The 17767-nt window shown below is 38.7% G+C and overlaps 1 protein-coding gene across 3 annotated transcripts in view; it reads left to right on the forward strand.

Moving 5' to 3' along the window:
- Positions 1 to 5758: 5758 nt before the first annotated feature.
- Positions 5759 to 17767, forward strand: part of casz1 (castor zinc finger 1) — a 180634-nt gene continuing 168625 nt past the window's right edge. For 2 of the 3 annotated variants that reach the window (XM_078950758.1, XM_078950759.1), the window contains exons 1-2: positions 5760 to 5929; positions 7313 to 7371. The gene's annotated coding sequence lies outside the window, so the exon portion shown is untranslated. Of the gene's footprint in view, positions 5930 to 7312; positions 7372 to 17767 lie in introns of all 3 variants that reach the window. The other variant, XM_078950757.1, reaches the window with a different exon arrangement.

A 17767-nucleotide genomic window follows, 5' to 3' on the forward strand; every position in this document is an offset into this window, starting at 1 on the left:
AAATACATTTTTTCACATGAAAAATTGTTCAAACACGATGCATTGTGGTCCTTATCAGCCAATCTAATGAGCATTGATGCACACTAGTTTTTGCAGATGTCTGGGAGATTTTTAGAGCACTGGGTTTTAGTCAGACAGCTGTACAAACTGCCAAACACACTATATAGTGCACAAAATAGTGAGTAATGAAGGAATTTGGACACAACCAAAGTTTTGCAGCATTTGTTGTTTTACTGTGGCTTTACAAAAGACTTAGACGTTTTGTAGTTACTGCCTCCACTGGTGTAGGTTGGGATTATTTTTTTCTGATCAAGCAAGCCCCACAAGAATGGTGAGAAGCAGATGTGTATATTATTTAATTTTAAAAATTGATCATTTATTTATAAATGATGCAATGATTTGTCAACGCTAAAGAGGATCTATCAAGGACGGTTGGTGACTCTGTTGGGGCCCCTGGGAAAGGTTTGTTTCCCCCATCCCACCAAAGCAAGTAGCATGTAAACCAGGAGCGTTAGAGCAGACACAACTGAGTTTCATTGTCTTAATCAATCTGACAATTCACGCTGCGAACCTCACATGTGTCTCACAAATAACTCTCCTCAACTCTTAGTAGTGCTCAAATTAAGGTGGAGGTCCATTTTTCCAGTTACAGCTGGAGAAACACAGGAAACGGGCTCCATGTGGTTTGGCTCCTTGCTGAGATCTGTGGGGTCCTGTGGTAGCATCCTCTGTGAACATGAGTGGGGGGTTCACTTTTGAGGACAGGTCCTCAAAATATTGTTTTTGTTTCCCCACTTCAGTACAAAGCCAGATTATTTGCATCTTATCAACAAATAACTGTATGCATTATTATGCTGTGTATGTGTGTGTGTATGTGGGGGGGGGGGGGGGGGGGGGGATTGGAGATCTGGGTTTTTTGTAGGTTGTTTATATATTTTTAATATATTTTTAATATATTTTTCTTTTTTTTTGTTTAACTGTTTTTTTGCCTTGCTTTTTGTATTTAAAATAGAAAAATATTTTTGATGCAAAGGACTTTGAGTCACAATAGTTGGAAAAGTGCTTTACAAGTAAAGTTTGAATTGATTTGAATGGATTCCGTTTGATTTTATTTATTAAAATTGACTTTTGCTATCCTATAAAAATAAGGTGATTTAAAAACATGATGGTCACATAAACAGCGTGCATTCTACTAAAAACAGTGACTGTTCCATCATGGATGACAAGAAGCTGATTCTTAAAATAGAGAAATTTCACATTATTACAGCACTAAACACTTTTCTAAAAAAAATATCCACAATAATGGAATTAAATTTAGCAAAACACAGGGAAAGATCCAGGGATGCACTGGTCCAAATGCAACTCTAAACCTTTTGTGTGAATTCATGCTTTTGAGTAGACAAGCATAAAAAAAAACCTGCCATGTAAACGCCTCTGTGATGTTACACTGAGTTTAGTGCTTCTCTTGGAGGTTTCTTGGAGGTGGAAAGTTCAATTAAGGTAAACTTTGTTAAAAACAAAAGAATTCCTCAATATCCTTTTTTAAAACTTTGATTATTTTTCTCCAGTTTGGTAAAGCGCTAAAACTTCTGCAAATTTTTTTAGTCCATTTCTGTTGGAAAGGAAGAACAACACTACAACTTTATAGTTTTTTAAAATAAATAATAATAATTAACAATATATATATATATTTTTTAATAGCAGGATCAGCTTTTATTCACTATACACCAACTGATTGTTTCTTGGAACTTTTTGTCATGTTTTAAGAAACGTGCCATATATGCAGTATGTATTCAGTACATATGAGACAGAAAATCTTTAATTACAAGAGAAACAGGATTCTTTGACCCCCAAGGGTCATTGATTCCACCAACACACAAGTCTTTGATCTGAAACATAAACCTCATTTGATAAATCCTCTTTTCTACATACATTCTCCAATCCGCCAAAAAATATTTCCTGAAAAAAACTGTTGATGCAAGGAAATGGTATTCCTATTTAATAATTTGCTGCCCTTTTCATGAAGTTCCTTGCAAGTCTTTTTTAAACCTTGGACTCCCGTGTGATTAACTTTTAATGTTTTGTAATTAGTAGTATCAATGGCAAAGGAGTCAGCAGGGCAGAGGTGGGGTGGCTACACCCAAGAGAGCCACCTTATGAATAAACGACTGGCAATAAATGGACTGGATCATTACTGAATCAAGTGATCTGCAGAATAATCTATTGATTTTCTGGTCTTTCTTACTTCTTTATTATTCTGTATCACAGTATTGCAACATCAGGAGGAACGCACTGATGGATGGGATGCTTGGACCTCTGCAGTGAGCATGATTGGTTTGTTTTAGGGACTCTTTTGTATACAATCTGTCCCGGGGATGTATGCAGACCAGGAGCTTGATTCCTAAACCCTAAAGGTAGAGATTAAGGCTAAGTCTACCTTGTTAGTTGACTTTGCCATTGATTTTCTTTATTCTTTATTATGCACAAGAGGACACATCACAAAACTGCTAATTGGCAATAATCTTTCTGTCAATAGTTAACAAGATGGCAGAATTTAGATAAGGAAAGTTCAAGTTTAAAATACATGATCAAGGTCCCTTTATTCCTGTAGGGTATACTGCGAAAAAAGCTTAATTTAGCCTCATGGTCAGAATATTTTACAGTACGTTTTTGATGTATGTTAGGTTTTTATAAAAAAAGTAAATATTCATTGTACTTTCGGTATTGACAACTGTACCAAATCAGAAAAACATTGGTTTGGAGAAGAGTTTTCCCATGATTAAGACTTTAAATCACTACTTCGGAAAGATGTTCATATGCATAAAAAGTATACATTTAAAATAATAATAGAAGTAATAGCTATTGATTTAACATATTTTTTAACTTAAATTCTTCAATCTGACACTATCAAGTATATTAAAAGTGGACGTCATTTTTTACCGACTGCCTTTTTGCTTATTTTGGCCAGAACCAAACAGAAGTTATGGCAGCTTTCCAATTAATCGCAAATCCTTGTAATCCTTTGTTTAAATATTAACTTTTAGCCATTGTAAAATTGTAAATCAAGACCATATTTCCTTGCAGTGAGCCCAGTTTACCATATAAGTCTTCAAGTATTCTCTTTTACCTGCAATTTTTTTAAATATTTGGACATTGACAGGACCTTGTCATGGACTTACAACCTGTCCAGGGTGTTCACATCAAATAACAGCTGGAATAAACACATGCATGTTCTCATGAACATAGAGAAGATAAAAGGGAGACCAGACGATGACAAAATGAATTAAGGACATAAAGAAGTATTTTTTAAGGAAATAAAAAAAAGTAATGTTTCTTTCAGGGTTCATTTGTGTTTTTCTGTTAGCACAATCTCTATGTGCTTCACTGAATTTTCCTTTGAGAGAGACTTGAGTTTAAGTATTTCTCTGTGACCGTAACTAAGAGAATGTGTTCACACATGGATGCTTTTCTGTGTTTGTCCTAGCTTCAGCTGACAGAGATTTTAAAGACATACTGGAAAATGAAAAATGACAAGAAACTTAGATTTAGAACTTGAACAAACAAATTTACAAACAGAGGTTTGGACCATTTAACACATATTTAAAAGCAGATGAAATTTTGCCTTAAAAACACCAAATTTCTTTACCCTTTGCCATGTTTACGTGTTTACCTGATTATAAGTAAGTATTTTAGGAATAGAGAAACTTGAGTGTGTAACAACAATATGTTAATTTAAATTTGTGTTGAATTAGCTGAAGGCATGTATCTCCATTTACCAGCTAAATGTTAAATACACAAAGTTAAAAAATAGCAAAAAAAAAAAAAGATTAGGTTGTTTTTTGAAACTAAATTCTGGAATCAATTTTGACTCATTAACTTTACATTTAGGTGGGATTATCTAGACATATATTCAATCAGAAGCACTGCGTTATGTTCTTTTATCATTGTCATGCAATTAAAGTTCAAATCTGAGCAGAGTCAGATTTCCCAATGTGACCTATTTAGGAAAGGTAAACAAACTGTTGGGATTTTTGAAGCATTCAGGAGTGAGATTATTTCAGAAGGTCACAGTCGGTCTTCCTATACACTATGCATTTTTTATGGTTATACATTTGACATTGAAGTCGCACACAAATGGGAGTGTGACCTTTTGATTCACAGGTGGCTGTCGAATCTTTGTTTCTAGAACTGCTTAAAACTTTATTCACATTCACTCATTTAGGGGTTGCCCCGTTCAGGTGCTGCAGGTTTTTGGGTGCCAAATTGTGGTTATAGAGGTGGCTCCTTACTAAAAATGCAAATCCTACACATACGGGGTGTGCAGGTGATATGTAAGGGCTCGGAGGACACCTATAGGAAACCCACAGGACACCCACACAAACTACACTCTGATTGTCTAATTTCCTTCTAACAGTCAGACTGCAAGCAATGAGTGTACACTTATCACGTGAACAGCACTAACTGGCCCCTTGTGCAGTGTGCAGGGTTTAAAAAAAATGCGTCCCATCTACTTCACCCTTAATTACCCTTGCGTGTTGTTTAAAATCCCTCCGTGAAAATAAAAAAATAAAAAAAAAACATTCCCAGTGGTGTTTTATTTATGATTATGACGTTTTCAACCAAAATTCCTCAACCTAAATGTCTTTATAAGACATATTTCATGTTTATTTGAAGCCTCAGTTGCCAAAATTTCCTCTACATGGGTGTGGCCATTGGTGCTAAACTGAGTAGCTCCGCCCTCAATCCCCCCTCCCTGCAAGCTGCGTCTTGCACGAGTGAAGAGCTTGACACAAGGGCTGGAGATACGAACGACATTGACTGACAGTCTCAGAAATGGGGAAAATTGTTGAATATCCTTGCACAGCCAATAAAACGAAATGCCAGAAAGAAAGTGACTATTTCGCATGTAATTTTTCAAATACGTTCAGCCAGTGCTGAACTTTTTTTGGCTGCACGGACCCAGAGGAAGGATTAAGTTTAGGATTACAGGGTTTGGGTTAAGATGCGTTCACACTGAACGGGCGTCATAGGCGGACAATTTTAATGTTAAGTCAATAGTACAGATGTGATCTGAGGTGCTGCGGCGCAATTTGAGTAACGGGTCCGACTTAATGGTCTGGCAGCAGCGCGGCAACAGTACCCGTCCCGGCTACCGATGGGTGAGGCAGGTACACCTTGGACGGTCTGTCGCAGGGTCGATGGAGCTTGAGCAATCCCGATCACAATACTTGAACTTTATGAGATCTTTCTTTATTTCATCACGGTAATAATAAAAAAAAAAGGTCCCCTGATTTTATTCTTGTTTTTATTTATTACCAGTATGGTTAGTGGGGGACAGCAAGCCTTCAACTCGGTCAGGGAGAGAACACAAATGCGGAGAACACATTTGGAACTTTAACTTTAATTAAATTTTAAATGCGTGCGGCCAACAACAAAATCCAGCCATGGGCTGTTCTGTTGCCCCCCTTAGCGCCGCCCCTGCCAAATTGGCAGATTTGTGATTTTTTTGAATATATTTTTTTTAATTTTGAGATAACTGACATATTTCGGGGGGGGGGGGGGGGGGTATTTTGCAGTGTACACCAAGAAAGCTAAAATGCCGTACAGTATATTGTTTGCACAATGTTGAAGAAGTAAATAAATAATTTCTTTGATGGAAAACTTTGCTGAACTCCAGTTCAGGTTTTCCATGCAACCTCTTTAGACAAAGAAATTCAATTAAAGGCTCCTCTTCCCACTTGGGCCGGTCTCCAGGGCGCATTTTCCAGGCAACTCTCCCCAGTAAGAAATTAGAAAATGCCACAATAAAACCCGAAAAAACTGTAGAAAAAAATGCTAGGAAGTTAAATTATGAAAGCTCTCCAGCCGCCCACCGTAAAGGCACTCCTGACTTTGGCTGGAAAAATCCAAAGGCGACAAAGTGGCTCAGGTAAGAGTTTTCCATTTTCTCCCAACTATGGTTCATCTCGTTTTTAAACACCCCCCAAGAGTGAGTGAACCCCCTGAACATGTACTTAACATGTTAGACACGTTGTTAGGAGAGGTGGAGAGTTTGCGTGAGGAGTTGTCGGTAAACACTGAGTCTGGTCGCAGCGGCAGCGCTGACAGCAGCAGCAGCAGGTCTGGAGCGGCTCATTCAGTCTCAGCACCTTGGAAAAAAGCCGGCGACAGGACCACGTTTTCACAAACTCTAGAATGAAATGAAACGCAGTCCGAATTTGGAAGGGCAGCGAACGCGTAACCGAAGCGCAAAAGCCAAACTTTGCGCTCTCGTTTGGCACATTGGTGCCCGGTCAGTGTTGGCGCGTCTGATTCACGCTCGCTGACTTTTGGAACGCACGAGACCGGGTTAAAACCTCCACTTAAGGACAAGTTTGAAGTCTTCAGCAGCTTGCACCTGTGTCTAAAAGGCTGCTCCTGCGAGCTGACGCGTCTGACAGACGATCCATGACAAACACGAGCGCAAATGAAGTACTGAAAGTTACACTTTCAGTCCAGATCAACTTAGTTAGTGAAACTCTTTTGGTTTGTAACTCTTTTGGTTTGTAACTTTCATCAACGGTCATCTAATGTTCATGGAGTAACTCCACTGTAGCATTTCAAGCGGAAGTTCTGTTGTTGTACAGGTGGTCTTAAAAGGAGTTAAAATACATGTTTTTTCATCCTGCGTCAGAGACTGTGTGTCTTCAAGATATTAAGAGGTTAAATCTGCTTCTTTCAGTTCCATAACTTATATTTATTTATTTTTCATTAACTTATATGTAATGAGGTCTTATTGGCTAAAATGTTGCCAACATTTGGCACCTGTCTGTCACCACACATACGCACAAAAACTGTCTGCACTTTGGTAAATACTAGACAGTTTTGACTGCAAGGCAGATTTTCTGACTTCCGTCTCCTGAAGGACAGATTGTTTAAACACAGCATGTTCTGTGCATGCTCAGTTTTGTTGTGATCTCTGCAGAGCACGACAAATATAAGAGATAAGATGCAACATGTTGTATTTTATTCATTTTTTTTGTTTTTGCAAAGGGTCCCTTGCACATATAGAAATGTCAGCTTTGCTTTCTAGTGGGTTTGCAATTATCGTCAGGAATGAAGATGAGGACAGGAATAGATCACTGGCACTTTAAGCCTGGATTTCACATATTCTCGCCGGATCTTTCTCCTTTGCTAATTATTGTGTTGTTTTCAGAGCAAATATGTCATATCCATGGCGACCAGGCAGGTTTATTGTCTCTCCTGTGCAATAGCTCACAAAAGTAATTAATTATCCCCTTTTTTTCTCTCCCTGCTGTCTTTGGTTAAACAGATCATTCAAGGAAAGCCATCTTCTAACATAAAAAAATGCCACTGCTCGTACAACACAAGGTAAACATGAAAGTTTTTAAGCTTTCACTTCTGATGTCCCTTTTGCGCATTTGTCTTGCAAATCTGCTAAAGATGAGCAATTTTCATCCTGTTAAAAAGGTGCGTTATGTGCAGTTTCTGATGTATTTTTTTCATTATATCCTCATGATGCAGCAGCTGTTCAGCCTAACTGTTGCAGATTTATTCATGCATGCAAAGCAAGCACACACTTGGCACTTGAACAGGAAAGCTTTAAAAAACACATGTTTAGGCATGAAATCAGCTTGCATTTTCTGTGTTTTGAATAGCAACCATTAACCAGGCAAGAGGTAAGTTTGCTCTAGTGGTTCTTTTGATTTTCTGGGGTCAACAAACATAATAGCCAACAGCAGGTGACACTGCGGGAACAACAGTTCACCTCAGAGTTTTGCTGGGGTGTTGTACATGTTGGAAAGGAGTGAGTAAAAGGAGCTTCGGGTTCTTCTGTTTATCCAGAAGTTTAACTCTAGCTGGATATTATCAAGACTTCACTGTAAGAATCGGGAAACATCTCAAATTTGCATTGATTATCTATTTTATCCCTTTTTTTAAGGTTACTACTTTTTACAGAAATTTTATTCATTTTACTCACACTTCTAAATTGTTTTATTTGACAAATTTGAAGGGCTCTTCTTGATTTGAGCTTTTCTTTCTCCTAACTAGTCCCTAAATGTTGCCTGTATTGCTTTGTTCACCTGAAGCTACGTTCACAACACCCTCAGTAACGTGAGTTCAAGTGAGAGGGACCTTGCCTGACATCATCGGCCGAAGCAGAAATGATACAATTTACCCTAATACTTACCTCAACATTTAAAAAAAAACTTTTATTAAAGCGCAAAACATGAAAAATGTAAACTGTCCGGTGTTTTTTTAGTGATTTGGGCTGGACGTTAATATCTGCAGTCAGGTCCTCTTGGTTCAGGCGACCTCTTTCAATGAAAAATCTGTTCATTCTCTTGTTCATGCGTAGCTACACAAGGCTCTATAAACAAAATCAGCATCCAATAAAGCCACTAAAAGCTAAACCAGGTTGAACTGTGACCAATCAGGAACTTGGATTTGGTAGTGACGTATGGATGGCGTCCCTTTTAATTCACGTCAGTGCCAATTGTTTGAAAATTGTTTATGGAGGAGAAATAATAATTGCGGTTTGTGCTCGGACGGGTTTATGCGACACCAAGTCTTTCATATATTGGAATAGAGCTGTGAAAGAAAAGCCTGGAGCTAGATTCAAAAAATTTGTACCGCTTTGACATTTTGAACCAAGCCTCTTCCAACTGTAAGGAGGGGACATGTGACAATAAACAGAAGAAAAAGAAGAAGAAGCCCCTCCCTGCTTGTGCAGTGTGAATGGGCAACACTTGGGCTTTTGTAGGCGCTGAACGCATCACATGCCTGGTGTGTCCGTAGCTTAACAGGTTGAGAATATCAGTGTGCCGCAAACATTTTTATTGCTTGCAGCCCTATCAGTAAAATGCCTCATGTCTCATAACTGCTCTTTTGCATCGTCAGGGGGGCCTGTAGAATTGTGTTTGTGATCTGTCTGACCTTGGTTGTGGTCCTCAGGTTTTTGATGTCAACCAAGCATCAGTTATCCAGGGCAGCGGTTGACGACTTCAGGAGCCATTAGTTTTGTCTCCACAGCACAGAAGCTTTATCAATTGCTTCCACTGTAATGATTTTGTATACAAATTCACACTGACACAACCATTGTGTTTCCCTTGTAAAAATATACTGCTTTCAACACATAGTGTTAGACCACAGCACAAATAGCACACATGTTTTTTTAATCATCATTATTGTTTTTTATTTTAGTGCTGAGGAAATGTCCTTTTTGCATGCTTGATCAGCCAGTAGAGAAATCCAATATAATGGAGGTTCAAGGTGAATTGCATCTCGAGCACCCCCCTCCACCCTTTTACTGTAGGAACACTCCAAAGCAAAATAAACAAATCATGCAGACAACAGTAATATAGGGTTGATTTTGAAGGCATGAAATAAGTATCGATTAAATCCTGCAGTTCATAGATGAAAATGGCCTTTTTAGTAATTTGTCCTGGGTCCTTTCAATACGATGGAGAAAGAGAGAGACAGAGGTTTGGACTTGGGAAGAAAAAGACTGCAGAGGAGGTGCTGAGGAGGAAGGGTGGGGAGAGGAGAACAAGACAAGCCAGAAACGGACAGGAAGAGGAGCTTTCCTAGATTTGAGAAAGAGACGAGCTGCCCCTCTACGAGCTCATTATCATTCTTAATAAGTCTTAAGGAATGAGGGAGCATTGAGTGTAAATGCACGGTAATCCTAGCGCTGGCCAAGGTTAGTGGGGACGTCGGCACACGCTCACAGTTCCCAGCTGGCCACTTTGGGACAAGGAGCACAATTAAGGATAGATGTTCAAGGAGAAAGTGAGGACGTTCATTGAGGTTATAGACCCTTTACCCCAGCTTGTGGCTTTTCTGTGCCTTAGCCACCTGGCATTTACAAGTAAACCTAATTTGAATCTGACTTAAAAACAGCCTGGATTCATTAATTTTGAGAAGAAACTTAAAAAGTTTTGATTTAAAATTGAAATTCAGTCTGAAAGAGTTTCAGGTTTTCGATTTCTGCTCTGTGTAACTGTTGAGTGGAGCATGCTAAACTCTTTGGGTGTGGTCCAGAAGCAAGCCTTAAGATGAATTGGATGAAGTGGTGACCAATTAACTAATTTAACAAATTGCCAGTCACTTGTAATGGTTGTTCAGCCATGTTGCTTAAATGGAAATTCAATCCAGTATTTATGTCTGTGCTGTAGTAAGTTTGCAGGCCAGTGTGTTGTCACCCCATACATTAAACAGTGATAGCTATATTAATTTTTCTTTGTCATTAATCAGATGAGATGAGGGAAAGCCTTCTGTATCAATCATGGTCGCCCACAAAAGCACATTAGAAGGCATTTTTAGGCTTTTACTCTAAACAGAGAAGTATATTGAAGGCCTTTTTTAAATTTTGTAACAAGAATTTAAATTATTAATTTAATTAAAATGGCTGAAATCCGCTGCAGTAAATGATTACTTATCCATAGTATTAATTTGGATTGACATCAGGCTGCACAGTGGTTACCACTCTCACCTCACATTGTGAAGAGCCTGCTTCAAATCACAACTGGGGCGAAACAGGCGAACTTTCTCCCTGAACTGACGGTTAGCTTATATTTTGCTTTCCTTTGCCGCTGCAGTCAAGGTAGGTGTCGGTGTTGTGTCAAGATGTGTTTCCCCTGCCAGAATTAGTTAAATATAATGAATAATATCATTAAATTTAAATGAATAAAATGGCTTGAATAATTAAAAATTACATAAAAAATAATTAATATCATTTAGACATTCAAAATTTTGACGGCTCATCACATGTGTATGTCATATTAGGCAAAGCTGATTGTACTAAAGCTGATAGTTGAAACTTGTGTGACCTTTTGTCTGTGCTTGTTGTAGCATCATCTCCTCAAAGTCTTTGAACCTAAACTTGCATCTTCTCGGTCTTTTACTCTTGGACATGTTGGAGGGATTCTTCTTCAACGCATCAAGCTTGTTTGATTTAAGTGTTGCTTTCTCAGTTTAACTCTTTTTGAAGTTGTTTGTCAAGCATATGTGATGATCCATATTGAACAGGGTGGTACACACAAGTCTTTTCCCCCATTTGACTGCATTTTAACTGAAGTACACTTTGCAACGAGGTCCCTTCCTGCCCTTTTTCTCCCCATCGTCAACCACCCAGTCCCCTCCAGGGAGCCCTGGAAGACAGAGAGCATCACCATGGTGATGGGAACACCGATCACATAGGCACCGGTCCATTGTGACTGGCGTGCGTCGAGGTGAGGGGGAACAAAATGTCAAAGCAACAGGTTTTTTTGTGTTTTTGTTTTGCCCTAATTCTCCAAGGAACGGAGCTCAGATCCTGCTCAGTCGCAACGAAGACACTGTGGGAGTTTAGGAAACAAGTTGATTGGGGAAACAAGTGACATGGAAAGATAGTGTGAAAACAAATGCTTCTATGATTTTTTTTCCCTCTCTCATAACACTGTTTAGCTTTTAGAAAAAAAAACACAGTTTCTGTGGCAGCCCTAACACTCTTTAAAGTGCTAAACCAGGGTCATAAGGAAGTCCCTTTTTTTCCCCTCCAGCCTACGCTTTTGCAAAATTTTGATCTGATTACCTCATGATTTTTCCTTTTGAATATTTTCTCCAAACAGTCCTTTGACCTGTCTTGATCTGGGGAACACGTTGTTACCTTCACAGCCCACAGAGGAAAGAGTCTTATAGAAAGTGTGATGTTGAAAAGGTGGAGCAGCTTTTGCCCCCAACCCTCTGTAAGATGTGGACTGTGTTGGATGACAGGTCCAGGGTTGCCCTCAGTCCCAGAGGTTGTGAGGGGGGTTAGCCTGTGGCAGAAGGCCTAAAGGTGACTTCAGTCACCCTATCCAAGCGTCTGGTGTAATGTCTGGGCCTCCTGCCCTCTGCTTCCCATAGGAAATCCACCCTTTATGCTAATAGGTATTAGGGTCCCATCTCTCTCAGTGTAAACACACTATTGTGCATCCTTTTTGTTTTGGTTTTAGGGTCACTGGGATGAGCTGCAAACTTGCACTTTAACTTCTTTTATTATGCATAAGTAAGGTGGCCCTGACATGTAAATCACATTAACAAAACACAAAAACATATTAAAGATCACAATGACTAGTAAAAATAATAAAAAAACTACGTCACATTCCACAAATGTGCTTTTTAGGTTAATTGTCTAAATTGTCCCTAGTGTGGCCCTGCGACAGACTGGTGACCTGTCCGGTTGCCAGGTTAGGCTCTGGTAGCCCTGTGACCCCAAAAAGGAAACAGTGGGTTAAGATAATGGATGAAAAGATGGAAAACAAAATTCCAGAAACCAAAATACAACTTCAAAAAAATGAAACAAAATAAAAATGAAACGTTTTGGATAACAAAAGTAATTTGAAATTAATATGAAATGTTAAAATACAAAACACAGAAAGAAACCGGAGAAGGTAGGTATTACGGGACATTGCTGATTGGACGATGATGTTTAATTTACAAAGTTTGAGTTTTTTTAAATGCGTGTTGAATGTCCGCACACTAATACAAGTTTTATGCTAACGTATCATATCTAGTGCTACTACATATATATTAACTTTCAGTTTAATGATTTGTCACCATCCAATCAGCAATGTCCCATTGAAACTTCCTAATCCACTTTCTTCGTTTTTTTTGACATTTCATTCTGATTTCTGGAAATTACTTTTTCCCCCAAAACGCTTCATTTTATATTTCGTTTCGGTTTTTCTGAGTTTTGTTTTGATTTCTGAAAGGCAACGTTTTTTCATTATGTGTTTTGCTTTTTTTATTTTGGGTTTATGATCACGTTGAGGGATTTGTTAGCGTGACTTGAACTTCAGGGCCACCGTCCACAAGCCTGAGGTTTCATTACCGGTTGTTCATGAAGTAGTCAGGGTTTTTCTTGCCAAGTCTTCAAGGCTTTCCTCTGTCTCCTTCCAGGACAGATGGAAAGGTGTTGGTCCTTAGAAATGGTTTTATGTTTGGAGACCTCTTCTTGCTCCTTTAGCTGCATCCTCTACCACAGCATTGCTCTATGTCGGTCAGCGGTGTGTTGTAATCCCGCTTCAGAATTCCTCCCGGCTTCATAGAGTAAATACATTTTTCAGCATTTATTAGAATACAGCTCACCAGAAGGGACTCCTCTCTCCTCTCCTATTGCTGCTTCAGCAATTAGTAAATTGATTAGGAGAACGTCAACACACCTCCTTGGCTCTTATCTCCCTAATCTAAGACAATATTGCCGTGCCACGGGACAGCATAAATATTTTAAGGGAAACCCTCAGCGAATCTCATTAAATGGCTCTGGGGCAGAGCAGCTGCCTCCTGCTGAAGGTCCTTGCCAATTTTCTAAACTATGATTAAAGAAAAGTTTTGGATTATTTAAACATGCATGTCCTACGGGTATTTTTTTTCCAGCACCACTGAAGACCTCTGTGATTCTTGCGCCAGTCCATGCCAGAACTGCTACTCTCCCATTGGATCTATTAGTTTGAAATCGTTTGGGTGATGACTCTTTGAAATTGATGGTCATTCTGGGATTCTGTGTTCAAATGCATAAATGCATTACAACAAAGACCTCTCTTTTATGCACTAATGCTAATTAAAAAATTTAACCCCCCCTCCACCCTTTCGTACTGTCAAGCTGCAGAAGGAAAGACTTGGTAGCAATTTGGCAGATAATCAAATTGCATTTTAAATGGAGCTGTTTAAAGATGACTGGGATCTGCTCAAAGGAAGGAGCTGCGGCACAAATTAACCTCAAATTTGTTGCTATGTGCAAAGAGGAACAATACGGCAATGTGCAGAGGACAATAGGTGGATGCATTTGTGTAAAGAGATTACATGCAAGTTTAATTTGTTATTCTGAGTATGAAACAATGTCCCGTAAAACTCACTTGTTTTTCTCCTAAATTCACACAAACAGGAATTCTAAACTATTATATACCTTTTCCAAAGTGGCCTCTTTTTACGACGCATCTTTACCATCCATGCAGTTTTGGTGCAATGCTGATAAAATGTGACTTATTAAAGGATCTGTTACCTGAGAAAGATTTTCTCCTTAGTTCAAGATTTTCAGCTCGACAGCAATGGCAAACTGGGTGGAAAGCATTGTCAACATCTATGTTTGTCTACAAAAACATGCGCTTAGAAGCTGTCCCCCCACATTTGGTATACATCATTAAGTTTTCCGTGGCCAATCCAACTGTGTGTTCAAACAGCATTCCAGTACATATTAGTGACATCTCATTAGGGGAAAACAGAAAAGTGACACAAAATATTTGGAAAACAAGCCTGAATTGTTTATCGCTCTGAATCATTTAAAAGTGTGATTCTCATGAAATCATGGAATTGGATCAAACGAGTGGCTTCTGAAAACTTATTTAGCTGTGTTTTTGTGTTTGTCCCAGGAAGAAATGAAGCGATACCTTTTTTGCTCTATCGTTTTAGCAGAAGATTGTTGAAAAGTCACATCCACAAAGGTCAGCACAAGAAGTAAAAACACTATTTTTATCAGAGAGGGTCTTAAATGGGCTCTGAATTATGGTTGCGCAGAACCTGTTGGGATCCTCCGAGGAGAAACGTGGTTTTTCAGGCAAGAAGGTTTAAACCTTCCATTTATCCAAAAAGTGGTTACGAATTTCTTGTCTTTTAGATCTTTAGGATTGCATATATATTACGGATGCACGCAGCCAAAGTAGACTTGGTCAAAGTTCTGCTTTAAACTGAGTGAGGCTTCATAAATCTAAAGTATTGTTTTTAAAATCCCAAAACACATTTGCTTCTTGTCCTCAGAAAATGAACTCCTATCAGTTAATTTTCTAAAGTGAGGAGAATTCAAGTCTCCTAATATGTTTTTGGATAGTTTTCATAACTGAATTATTCATTTTAAAACAATGTTTAATAAAAGAAAGTGAGAAGTGAAATTAAATTTAATCGCAGTTTGCAAAATAAGCCTTCCTCTAATTTCCCCCTATAAATCTTAATTAATATTTTTTTCCCAAAGTTAAAGTCAGTCAGAAGTTGTAAAGAAAACCACAAAAAGGGAGTATAATTGACAAAGTAAAAGCAGGGTCAATATTTCCTCACTAAGCATCAGAATGGATGACAATGGAAAAAAACACATTTTCAATTTCTCTGTTGGAATGCAGCACTTAATGTCTCAAGATGCCAAATGGAACCGTCTTAGAATAACTATTCAGTTGGAGCAAAAAGTTCTGGTTTAAGCCGACCAACTTTAGTGCAGTCGGGATGAGAATCTTCTTTAATTACTGTTCTGTGTGGATCGTTTTTATTTATAGAAAAAAAATAGCTTTAGTAACAATAGGCTATTTCAGTTCAATGCTATGGCAGACAGTCTTTTTAATAAAAATGCCCGACTTGGTGAAAGTTTAATTAATAAGGGACTTAAAGAAAGGAGAATGAACAGGGGAGTTGGGTCTTTAAGGAGGTACTTATTTTTCCATCTGGGCTATCCACAAAAAAGTGTCAATTAGTGTGTTAAGCTGAAGAGACAAAAAAAAAAAAAAAAACTTCATTAGTTCTGGCAAAAAGAATAATGGGTTTTAAATGTTTTGCTTCAGAGGAAGGTCAGAAGCCCTGTGAGCATTGTGCATTTTCATTTATTTCCTGCTATTATCAAGGTTTGAAGGAGGGATTTATTGTTTTGCATTATGGAGGAAGTACAAACAGTAGGTGACCTTTTTTGTTAGCTGCCCACCTTAATTGGCTAAAACGATTCTTTATGTTGTTTTTTTCATTTATTAAAGATTACATTAATTTGAACATTTTCTCTGCTTAAGGTCCCACTCTTATCACTTTTGATTAATTGTAAAAGTGTTCCCAGTCGTCTTTTAATTAGGAATAAACTGTGTCATTGTTTGTAAAAAATTTCCTCTGAGTTGTGGGCGGGACTGTTTGCGCGGAGCAAGCCCGCCTCCCTTCCCCCATCATCCATCTGTTTACATGCTCTCCTGCTAGCTTACAGCCCCCCACAACCCAACCTATACTAGTGCAAAAAAAGGCTTTCGTGGGTTTATTTGTCTGCAAGCGGATGCATCAGAATGGAGCGGAACAGAGCTTGTGGCTTGCCGTAGTAACTTGTAGGCCACAACTACAATCTTCTTCAAACAGCATTTTTTTTATCTGCTTCTGATTCACAACAATTTAAATAAAGAAATACTCAGAAACATAATTTTAATCCTAATTTTTCCTTATATAATGATACAAGAACATGTTAAAAACACCCAAACCACGATTTTCATCAGAATGGATCAATAAGTCATGTCTGGGTATAAAATTTCAGTCATTGTAAATCAAAATGAATTTCCCTTTGAAGAAGCACCTTGTTGTGATTAGAGAATCCGTAGTTTACCAGGGGCTATTTTGTGATGAACTCGCTACCTTACATTGGGTTTTTCTGGGGGACACTGGTACTCTAAAAAGGCTTACGTTAACTGGCCTTAGAGCAGGAGGCTTCGCAAGAGGCACTGAGCCCAAAATGTGTCATGGACTTGTGCCACGCACAACAGGAGATGACTTTTGCATCACAGTGTGAGTGCTAGTAAATGATTGGTTACAGGAGATCCTCCAATAAATTAATTGTTTCCACTTCATGGTTAAGTATGTGCTACTCTTCCAAATCGAGTGCTGGTACTTGGTTATTACACTTTAATAGCTTGCTTGCCAAACTAACGATATATTACTCCATGTGCTGGCTCAGATCAGAGAAGATGAATTGGCTATTAATTAGAGTTGCACTGAGAGGGCACAGGGGAGAGACTACTCATAGCCTTGCAATCAGTGTCAAAGGGGGCCCTTTTTGACTGGGACAGCCGGGGCAGGCCCAGGTCAGTGCAGCTTATCGTGGCGACCGATGAGTTAGCCGTCGGATGCAGCCTCAAACATCCTCTTGTTCAAGTTCCAACAAAGGACGAGAGTTTTTTAATGTGGAGCAGCTGCAAGTTTAGTCCGGGGTGCAGATCCAGTGGCGGAGATGAGTGGGAGGTAGTTTTGTTTCATGAGGTTCCTTAACAAAAGCCTCACGTTCCAATGACTTTGAAATAGAAAGTTATGGAGGGAAATATTTGACAGGCTAAGATGATTTGTGGGGAATATTATTGTTTGGCTCACTTTTCTCGTGCAGCCTCTGAATTAGCCCTTTTATCACAATTAATTAAGCTCGCCTATAGGAGATGTTCCATCTTGAGCTCATCCGCACAGGATAAATAAGTCAAAGCAGCTGGATATATGTCTTTTTATTGGCTGACTTGATCTCTGAAGCATCTGTAGCGTGAGGGGGGCTGTCTCTGTGGTCTGACTTTGTGGAAGAGTCTTCGCCATCACTCACTCTGAATGCTTCTTTTATGACTCGTTTTGTTAAAAACTTCTTTTTTAATGCAAAGGTATCTGGAGTTAGTGCCTGTCCATGTAAATTAGTGAATTCTGACACTTTGTTAATCATGTCGTTCCATTTTAAACACTTAAAGGCTGTAAATTTCAGCGCGACAGAGTTCTCCAAAATTGCCACTAAATATTATTAAGAAATTTAACAAGTTCCTTGTAAATACGCCTTAAAATGTTTGAATGATGGGGGAAGAAGAAAAATGGCTTTGCATCAACTTATTAAAGGCTATAAAAGTGGCAGTGATTTATCATGAGATGTGGAACAGTTCAGGCCATCTCTCCTTTTTTTGTTCTGTCTATTCTCTTGGCTTGCTTTGTTCTGATGTGCACATTAAAAAGAGAAATATTATGCCAAAAGCTGCCAGTTTCACAAGTCATG

This window comes from Oryzias latipes, chromosome 7, assembly GCF_053564925.1.
Source record: "Oryzias latipes strain Hd-rR chromosome 7, Olatipes_Hd-rR_3.1".
Classification (NCBI taxonomy): Eukaryota; Metazoa; Chordata; class Actinopteri; order Beloniformes; family Adrianichthyidae; genus Oryzias; species Oryzias latipes.